Source organism: Papaver somniferum, unplaced genomic scaffold (genome assembly GCF_003573695.1).
Source record: "Papaver somniferum cultivar HN1 unplaced genomic scaffold, ASM357369v1 unplaced-scaffold_132, whole genome shotgun sequence".
Classification (NCBI taxonomy): Eukaryota; Viridiplantae; Streptophyta; class Magnoliopsida; order Ranunculales; family Papaveraceae; genus Papaver; species Papaver somniferum.
Genome location: NW_020622381.1, coordinates 2,163,606 through 2,174,280, shown reverse-complemented (window position 1 = coordinate 2,174,280; position 10,675 = coordinate 2,163,606).

Here is a 10,675-nt window from a genome sequence, read left to right as displayed (position 1 = left end):
CACTATGGACATCATAATCGGAGTCAAACTAATCACATGAAAAGATCAAGAAGATGGAAAAAGAAAAATGTAGATGGTTGAAAAGTGAAAGGTGTTTCCCATATCTGTCTGAAGGCCTCTGCCAAGATGAGCCTAACCTAAATGACTGAGATACCGGTCTGACTAATATCAAAGCACTGGCATATACAAGGGAACCAGTGGTCAATAATCCTAACTCTAGGTCAACACAACTGGCATATACAAGGGTACCAGTGGTCTACTTTATTGAATTTTATTCCGTTTGGTCTAATGGTCAGGTCTCAATTTTTCTTTTTCTTTTTTTTTTTTTTTTTTTTTTTTTTTTTTTTGAGGTATCTCTTATCACTCTATTTCATCCTAGCAATGGTAACAACTTGAATCGTGTGCCCCACCAAATCACTTAAAATAAAATAAAATAAAAATAGAAAGCGAAAAGGACTCAACGAGATATGGTGAAACTATCATGTTATTTCTAACACCTGAGCTCTGTGCTTTTATGAATAGACTCTTCTAGATGTTTCCATCTAATCAGATTGGTTCCTCAACTCCTATAACCAAGATGTTCCCATCCACTTAGATTGGTTAGTGCAAACCTTAATAGGCAAAAATTTCTAGGCTCAGGAGTTTATTAATTGCAACTAAAAAGTTTCTCCCATACCCCCAAACTTAAATCTAACATTGTCCTCAATGTTCTAAAGATGAAATTAAAAGCATGAACAATGAGAAACTGTTACCATTTGAAGAAAAAGAGTTAAGGAAGGATATTACCGTGTTGCATGAGATTGGGTTACCTCCCAAGAAGTGCTAAGTTTAAAGTCTTCAGCCAGACTTAGGAAAGGATTAGTCAACTCGAACCATAAAGTAACAGTCGAAATAACTGTGGGTCTTCAACACGAAATAGAGCTGACCAAAGGAAACTACAATAACCCAAGAAAGTGAACAAGAATAACATGCCCTTATCTAGTTTTCTGATTAAGATATTTATATCTAATTGTGGTTCAGGTTCAGGTTCTATGAAAGGGTCTAAATAAAATATTTTCTTCGGATGCATTTCCTCATAGGTTGGATCCAAATTATTAGGTCCTAGAGTCTGGAAAAACTCAAATAAGAACTTAGAATCAAAAATAATAATAACCTAAATAACTGAGGATCCTCTAAGTCAATCAGGTTTGACTTACATAATTGACCACAGTGAGAGTAGTGGTCATTCTTAAGCAAATGTGTCGATTCTAATTTCCTAAGGCATTTAGGTTTAGTCTCACAACTTAATATTTGACACATTTGAAATCTATATGTTCCCACATTTGGAAGAAAACTATTTGGTGAGAAAACAAAATCAATCTTGGTATTATTGCCTGGGTTAACCACATCAACCAGAGGATGGGTTTCTAACAGTTGAGACTCTTGTTGGATATCATTAGGTTCTGAAAACGAGTATGAAGGTAATATTGTAAGATGGTTGAGGCATTGATGTCAAGTCCCAAGTGAGGGACCTTACTAAGATTTAAAGCACATGGAGGATGATACTCACCCTCAAACTTAGAGTTTTCAGTGTCTCTAGATAGACTAGTCACAACTTCCCTAATTTGTAGGTCATCAGATTCTTGAAAATGGGAAATTGATTCTTCTAAGTTGTAATCTTGTGGTGCATCCTCACTCACCTCTACGAGTTCATCTAAGACTATTGTTTCTAAATCGTATGACTCTAAAACAGTATTCTCAGGATAAACCGGTTCCTCTAAACCTTTCTTGGTTTCGTAAACAAGACATACTACATCGTCTGAAACGGGGGTATCTCTAGTCAAATCCTCGTCCTTTTGAATAGGTGAATAATTTTTAAAATTATTAGGATCTGAACCAGAAATAATATAATCATTATAAGGCTCAACTGGGGTAACAAATTCCTGATCACTATTCCCACACATTTCTGATTCTTCATCAACACTATCTTCATCATCATAATATAATTTTTGACATTTAATCATTCTCAATCTTTGTTCTAAACTAGGCGGTATATTTTTATAATACTTCTCGTAGATCGTTAGAGGTGATTCATTGCTAACCGTTGGAACATCCCAATATCGTTTCCCTTGCATATATTCACCAAGAGTCATTTTCGAAGACGTCTCTTGATAATGAGAATTTCTACTCATATATTCTCATAACGTCATCTCAGGTGGCGTCTCCTGAAAAGGATTCATCACCGAGGAAACACAAACTATAGAGGAATTCTACACAATCACAAACAAGGCTGACTCGACCAAATCAAACCTATAAATTCTAGCAAACAAAAAGCATGATGGCTCCACTTAGATTGTTTTTAGACCAGCTTCTATCTTTCGAAAGGGAATTCGTTGCAATTTGAGCAAACCCCTCTGGAATCAATCCGAGTCAAAGTAAGTTGAATAGAGGCGATGGAAGCTTAGTGGAGCTTTGATACCCAAGGCCTCACCGCTATCACAAGGCGGCGCAGTCACGCATTCAACTCACAGAAACCATCATGAACTTCGAGGTGTGCTTAAGAAAGTAACCAATATCCTTCGAAATTTTTTCCTAATAAGCGCGTTACCCTATCGGTCTCGTTCTAGTCAAGTTTTAAGCTTGGGTTCGCGTTAGGTTTCGTTTTCCTAAGGCGGGCAAGAAGGGAGCGGTGATGAAATCCGAACCCTTATCTTGTATTGGCCAGGCCTTGCCCTTTACTAGGAATTTAAAAATAGTCCAAATTCGTCCTCAATCAATGAATCACCTTAAGGAATACAGTAACTCGCTTACAGGAGATTCGCGAGTGTTTCGATGGACTTACCTCCCGTACCAGACGGGGGATGAACCGTTGAAGTCGACTCAGGCCACGACTCCTATGTCATGTACGAACCCGAGGGGCCGAGACGATATAGTAATCGTCGTCCTTCCCTGCACACAGTTTATATATATAATTTTTTTTTTTAATAATACCCTTCCGTAGGGTTAAAAAAAATAAAAAAAAATTGTCCAAATGTCCAGAGTCCAAAGTAAAGTGCAAAAATATTACAAAAATTTCCTAATACAATTCTAAAAAAAATTAAAAATTAAAAAAAAATAATAAAACTAAATCCTAAAAAATTATTTGTCTTCTTTTTTTCTTTTCTTTTAGCTTTGAGCTTTGTTCCAAGTCCTTAGTGTACAATCTTCAAACCTGCAAATCAAAGACACAAACAAAGAAACGTAAAGAAGGACAAATGAAAATAATAAAAAAATAATAAAACCTAAAAATTCTACCTTAGCACAAACCCGCGTCGGCGGCGCCAAAAATTTTGTTGTAGTTTTTTTTTCTAGTGATAAGTAAAAGTTCGTTGCTCGGACTTGTAAAGATTTAAAAAACAAAAATATATACACAATATTTGTCACAGGATCAAGAGACACTAGGACACAGGATTCCACCATTAATCATTCACACAATTCATATATTTATTCGAAACAATTATAGCTCAAATCATAAGGACTCTCATTCTTGCCAAGGTAGATTTTTAGAATATTTATTGTATATCACTAGCATGACGCATCAAAAGCACTACGACCAAGCATACATCATCATACGATATCACAACCAATTAAGAAAAATCATAAATCGATTAATAAAAAGTGCAAGTAGTCAAAAAAAGAATTAATATAATTATCATATGCGTAAAGAACGGCTTCCTCCATCATCCCAGTGTTGGGGTTTAGCTAATCATATTAATCATGTTCTCAAAATACATAATTGATGCTCAAAATTTGATTAAAAGAGTGAAAAAGTATAAAACAGTGAATCTACGACCCACAAAAGGCGTCCAGAAATCAACGATAGAAGTGTACTGCTGTAAAACAACGATACTTATCTGCTGCTGTTGACACTGTTGAAGAACGACGGTCCTGGGACGTCTGTTCTTCGTCTTCTCCTTCTTCTTCAACAGCAGCAGGAAACTTTCCTGCAGTTCTTCTCTTCGCCTCCGCAACCTCCCCGTGGTCTCCCAATCGACCCCAAACTCTCGACACCCTCCCTTGTACCAATAGCCATCTATTTATACTCTTAATCCTCATTTAATCCGTCCATATCTCCCAAATAATGTTCATTTATTAAAAATATTCTCCACGGCCAAAATTTTCATTTTTTGATCTTCCACACGCATGCAGCTGTATTTCTTTCCTTATAAACCTTCTTCATGCTCCATATAATCGATTGAGTCAGCTAAGCACGTTCAGTACACGCTAAAAATCTTCTCCAAATCCCGTTGACGCGTGTTTCACCTTGTTTTCAACTCGTGGATTAAAACACGTTTTCCAGCCAAATTTGATCGATCAAAACACCCATCACAGCTATGTTATGACATATCACAACTTTCCACAAAGTTTCATCCATTTAATCTCTGTCTAACACCTTCAAAAATTGATTGGAAAATCTACCAGAGTGTGAAGAAACTTTCCCGCCAAAAACAGAATTTGAATTTTGAGAAGAAAATGTCCTCCCCCTAATCCTGTACGGGTGTCCCTTTAGCAATTGGAGTGGAAATAGTAATTTTGGGGTGGAAATAGTAATTTTTTTGGGTTCATCCGGGACATTTCTGGGGTGCCTTTAGTAATTTTCTACGGGGTGTAAAACACTGCTTTTTGAGTCCATTTCGCCGCATGGGATTATTTCTCTAAAATTTCCTACAAGAACACAAAATAACACAATAAGTACTTAATCGAGTCTAACAATACAGAAAATTGAGAACAAAATAGACACATAAATGCGTCTATCAAATGCTCCAATGGTTGCACAAGGCGAAACAACTATTGCAAAAAACATAGCTACATATAGCGATGTCGTAATCAGTGATGCTAAACACAACTCTAATCGATGGTCTAAACATTATCATCCATGCCATACTCCAAGACCTTCAACATCATGTGTCTATGTGCACTATGTCAAAGCAAGCTTGGGATACCTTAGAAACCGTATTTGAAGGAAATACTACAGAGAAAGAAACAAGGCTTCAGAACCTAACTTCTGACTGGGAAAATCTTCGTATGATAGACGAAGATTTGTTTAAGGAATATAATCACAAGTTGATGAATAGTGAATGTTTATCATGCATTAGGAAGAACTATTCCTGAAAGAACTATTGTGATGAAAATTCTGAGAACTTTACCAGCTCGATACGAGTCTAAGAGACATGCCATCACTAAAGGAAACGATCTTTCTCCACTTTCTAGAAGCAGCCTTGTTGAAAAGTTAAAGATCTTTGATCATGAACAACAAACTAAAGCTAGAAAAGATATTTCCTTCAAAACACATAAAACACTGAAATACTTGACAAAAGTGAAAGTGTTGGAATCTTTGAGAAGTGTCCTGGTGATGAATTATCAGATGATCTTAACAATTCCTATCACTTATCACAAGACAATTTAGAGATATTCTCAAGAAGAGAAATAAACGATTCTCCAGAGAATGTCCGTCATCATCGAACAAGCCATATGAGTGTATTCCTCCTAAAAAATGGATGACGATAATGATGATGAGGACATGCCTCAGTGCTTCAAGTGCAAAAGTTTTGGCCACTTTGCTAACGAATGTTCAAACCACAAGAAATACACTGGCAACAATGGTCTTGATAAAACATCTGATCATTATGAGTCATAAGAGGAAGATGTTTCAAGCATAACACTTTTAGTAGAAGTTGTTAATTTTGATGAATGTAGCAATACTCACATCAATCTTGATAATATTATTGAATATCCTTCATCAAATTTTCTTGAGGACATAATGGATTTTCGCTTACTAATAAAAAAAAATTGTTATTAATATTCCAGGATCATCTCAAGTTTTCCTATCTGCAGATACTAAGGCTGCACAAGAACCGGTCTGTAGTCCCTGTACCGGATTGGAACCGAAAGAACCGGGCCGGAACCGCACCGGTACCGGAGTGAACGGGACAGGGACCGGGACTGAGAACTAGGAACCGGGGTAAATCGGTACAAGCATCGGTTCTGTGAGGGGTACCGGCAGGAACCGGACCAAAAAAACCGCTTAATATCAACCGTTATATCTTAATTATTTTTAATCCTATCCCTCCATCCTAGGTTTAGAGAATCTATTATCTAATCTCCGAGTCTCTTTCACTCTCACTTTTCTTCTTCGTTTTTTTTTCTCTCCGCAGAGCAGCGGCTGCTCTTAATTTATCATCTTATTCGTTTTGATGATAAAATCAACCCATAAATATTGAATCTCTATCTTCGTCAAAGAAGAATAAGAAACCCAATCCCAGAAACTCATTAGCAGACATTAATTCATCATCTTCTTTATCTTCTACTTCTGCTAGTACTGTTTCAATTGAAGCTTCATCAAGATGGTTATGAAAGTAACGATATAGGTATGATTCAATCAAGGTAAATCAGTAAATCACTCATTTTTTGGTTGATGAACTATGGATTCTTCATAATTAATTGCAAGTTTAGTTTAATTTTTTTTAATTGCATGATTGAATCTGAGCTAGGGTTTTATTTGAGATGGATTTGGGTTTAGATGCAGATTAATTTTTTCATCAGATTAATTTGTATAGCTATAAATTGACTTGGGATTTTTTATTAATTTCAGGTTTGATATTAGGGTTTGATAAATTGTCGATGGACTCGTTGCTGATAAATGGAATTGGTGGTGATTAAATGGGTTGAGGACGAGATTCGTTGTTGAGAATTACATGGAGGTTTCTGCTGATTTGAGCAAGGAGATGGTAGAGAATTTGATGAGGGTTCTATGAGGAACAAGAACTTGACGTGGTGGTGTTTTGAAGAAGGGATGGATGATTGATGCACATGGATGATGAATAAATTAGGTTTAAGGTTAGAATGAGATGTATTTGAGTAAAGGAACAAGAACCTGACTCGTTGTTGATAAATAAATTATTGATGTATTTTACTTTTGAACTTCTGCGATTTTTTTTTTTTGGGAGAGCAATTGTGCTACTTCTACTTCTATAACAAAATTTCAGGTACAAAACCCGGTACCGGAGGTACAGGTACAAGTACAGGTACCGGTCCTCAAAATGAGGTACCAGTCAACACCAAGTACAGGGACCGGTTCCACTAGAGAACCGGGCCGTACCGGACCATGTGCAGCCGTAGCAGATACATGAGATGAACCTGAATCCATTCTCAACCGAACATTCCCTTATTGTACTACTGAAGGTCACAAACTCAAACAATTCTTCAAGTATAAACAAAAAGTGAGGTTTGTCAACAAACTGTAACGGAGGGATAGTCGCTTGACAAATGTCCTTCAACTCTTCCAAAAGTCAGACCCTTTCAAGGTATGTAAGGCTGTTTCATCTTCTTCTCCTGAAAGTTTGGATGATTCTAAGGGAAAGGGTAAATCTAAAGGAAATAATAGATCTGGATCTAAACGATCAGAGAACATGGATGTTGCCAAACCCGTGCAGGATTCTAGTGGTGAGCTCACTAAAGCTCACCTTAACACAACTTGATTGTGTTGAAAAAGTGCATTCTTGTCTCATGTACCCTTCAAAAAGAGACAAGAACTATGCACAATAAGGGCTCTGGATCAAAATTTAATTAGGTTGTGTCTTGAATATTATTACTTGAATTTCTACTCTTTTCGATGTCCTGATTTATAGTGTGGGGACTCTAGTTTTGAGATTCTTTGACAATTATAACTACTTACAAACATAGAATAACGATAGTTTATGTTGAACCTTGCTCCATTAAATCTAGTCCAGTATAAGATATTGCATCCAATCTGGTTTTTGACTCAGTTACGTGATTTAAATGTTAAAATTTACTCTGAATGCATCTTCAATAAGTCTATGACTTGATGTTACAACATCACAACAAAAGTCCAAACTAAATGACTTGATGTGGATATCAATTAATCTTATGCTCTCAATACATAATTCTCCCTGCCTATCTGACTCCCAAGCAAGAGACGAGAATTTTTTTTTATCGGAGTTCTTACTTGACGATCTAAGATTCTATGTATGCGCTTAGAAAATTTAATCATACAAGTTGATATGTTAAAACTCTGGCAAGATTTTTCAAAGGTTTCATATTTTCGAGACACATACTTTTCTCAGTTAATATATATTCATCTCTTGCTATTTTTCAAGTAATGGTATTGAAAAGACTTGTCCCAAGTACAAACTTTAAGGTGGGATAAAATTGATATTTCACCCTTCTATTTTGATTATTCTAATTCGTGAACGGAATCCTTACTCCTAAGAATTCTACAAGTTTGTCAATTTTTCCTTTTCTAGTTTCCCACTATTTTTGGAACTTTTCCAAAAAGCGATTGCTTGAAAAAGGAATATATATATTTGTGGTCTTAAACACAAAAACTCATATTCGCAAGAACTATGGAGCATTCAAGCACAATATTTTCTACCGAGACTTGTATTCATATGGGTGTTGATAATCACACAACTAAGGAAGAATATAATCACACCCTAAGGAAAAAGATTCGCTCTTTAAAAGGTAGACAAAGAACATGAAAAATCCTCGAGCAAGTTTGCGACTATTCTTGAAGAACTTAAGAAAACTAAGATGGATGCAGGGACTTGAGGACATTATGCAGAAATCTCTCGAGATTCAAGGAATGCTTGTCAAACAATAACCAAATAGGTTTGTAGGAGTTAACACTCTTATTCATAAACCCTATGTTCCGATGTCAGTTGCTGAAAACGAGTTCGGGAATGATGAAGAATTTTTCAAAGGTATTTTTACTAGTTAACTCCTCGTAGGAATTTTTATTCTTATTGGTTAAGGATGGAACACTAGCTTTTGGAGTAGTTTTATAGGATTACATTAGCTATTCCAAATACTATCATCTTGCATGTTTAAAGTCTTTTAATTAAATTTTATTTTGGAAGATGACTCATAATACCCAATCTTTTTTGATTATATATATATGTATTGCTTATTTTGTGAAATTTATTATTTGTTATCATATTTCTAGTGATTAGAATAGATATCTCACTTGTTCTCATAGGTTAAGTTCTTAACTCTTTGCGTTCGTCACTGGCTAAAGAGGAGTAAACTATTTTGAGAATTGCAGTATTGATCTCTCCGCAATTACAGTTTGTCAATATACTGCCCAGGACTCTGTAAGATGTTATTTAGGAACCGACTTTCCTCATTGATTGGGTAACTACCCTGGAATAAATTTGTGAATTTTAATCTCTACGTGCGTATATGGATAAGGAGGATATATTCGTATGTTGAGTCATATCGCATAAATTGTCCTCTTTGTTCGTAATGGCTTAGAAAAAAGTTTTTATCGATGATCATTTTTCTCACGAAAATTGTGTATCTTAGTGCCTCTAACATTAAGATCGTTACTTTTAACTTCTTTGTTCGTAACTGGCGAGAAGAGAGAAAATATTAAGATACATATCTACTTTATTCATAAGTGGCGAGTAAATTCGTTAATTTCCAAGAAAATCCTTCTCTTGTGATTAGAGTAAGGTCGCCCATGTTGTTCTTTCGGGAGTGACTTCATATGGGGGAGAAATATTTTTGAGCTTGTGTGTGGTTGTGGAATTATAGGAGATGCTTGTACCTGTATATCTCCTTGATGAAAACACCAAGTTTGCTAGATGGAATCATCTAAATAAAAGTTGATATGTGTTCTTTAGTCTTGATACTCTTTTGTTTAATTCATTATAATCCTTATTTTTTGTCTTTGCCAATTTTGTTGACAAAAAGGGGAAGAATTATTAAGTAGCATTGTTAGAGCATTGCTCGGTCGAACTCACAAGTGTTGCTATATCAAGCTTGTTGTCAAATTCAGTTGTCAAAACCATATCTTGATTTCTAGTCTACAATTAGTTAAGTCTCGGTATAGGATATTGGTAGTTGAGAAACCAACCAGTCATCATTTGTGTTATACCGTTTGAAGGCGAAGATCAACATAAGCTTTTGGAGAACTTCATCAACAAAAGGTAAGTGAAGACTGAACCACCTATTTCTCAAGTTATATCCACTGTTCTATCCTTGAGACGTTTTCCGCATAACTAATTAGACTAGCTTGCATAGACAAGAATTTTGAGTCGAGAACTAATTATTTAGTTTACGAATTTCTCGAAATATAGTGACTAAGCTTAATGAACATTTGTTCATACTTGATCAATTTCGGTGGAGAACAATTTATTGTTCGGAACCAAATCATGATTCAAGTTTATCATTCGAAAATAGTCTGGAACAATGATATGTGTCATTTATCTTATTCGGGAATGTTTTGAATTGATTTAGAAAAATATAGAACTACTATATTCGGAATACAAGACAGTGTTATCATTCTTACAAACTGAGAAAAATGTTGTATGTCTGAATCCGTATTACATGTACTCAACCACGTAGTGGAGTAGCTATATATCGACTTTCAGATTTGTGTGATACGCATACTCGTATGCACATCATGGGAAAATCTGTTTGTTTCGTGATCCAGATAGGTATGCATATTCTTATGCAAATCATGTTGGAAATGTGGTAAGGGAACCAGGTTAAAGTATTCAAACGGGTATGCGAACCAATGCAGTTATATATTCTAGAACCGGTTTAGTACCCAAACCGGTACGAAAAATGAAAAGGTTCTGTGAACTCCGGAACCGGTAAAGTCTTAAGGTTTACAAACCAATTTGCAAATTGAAAA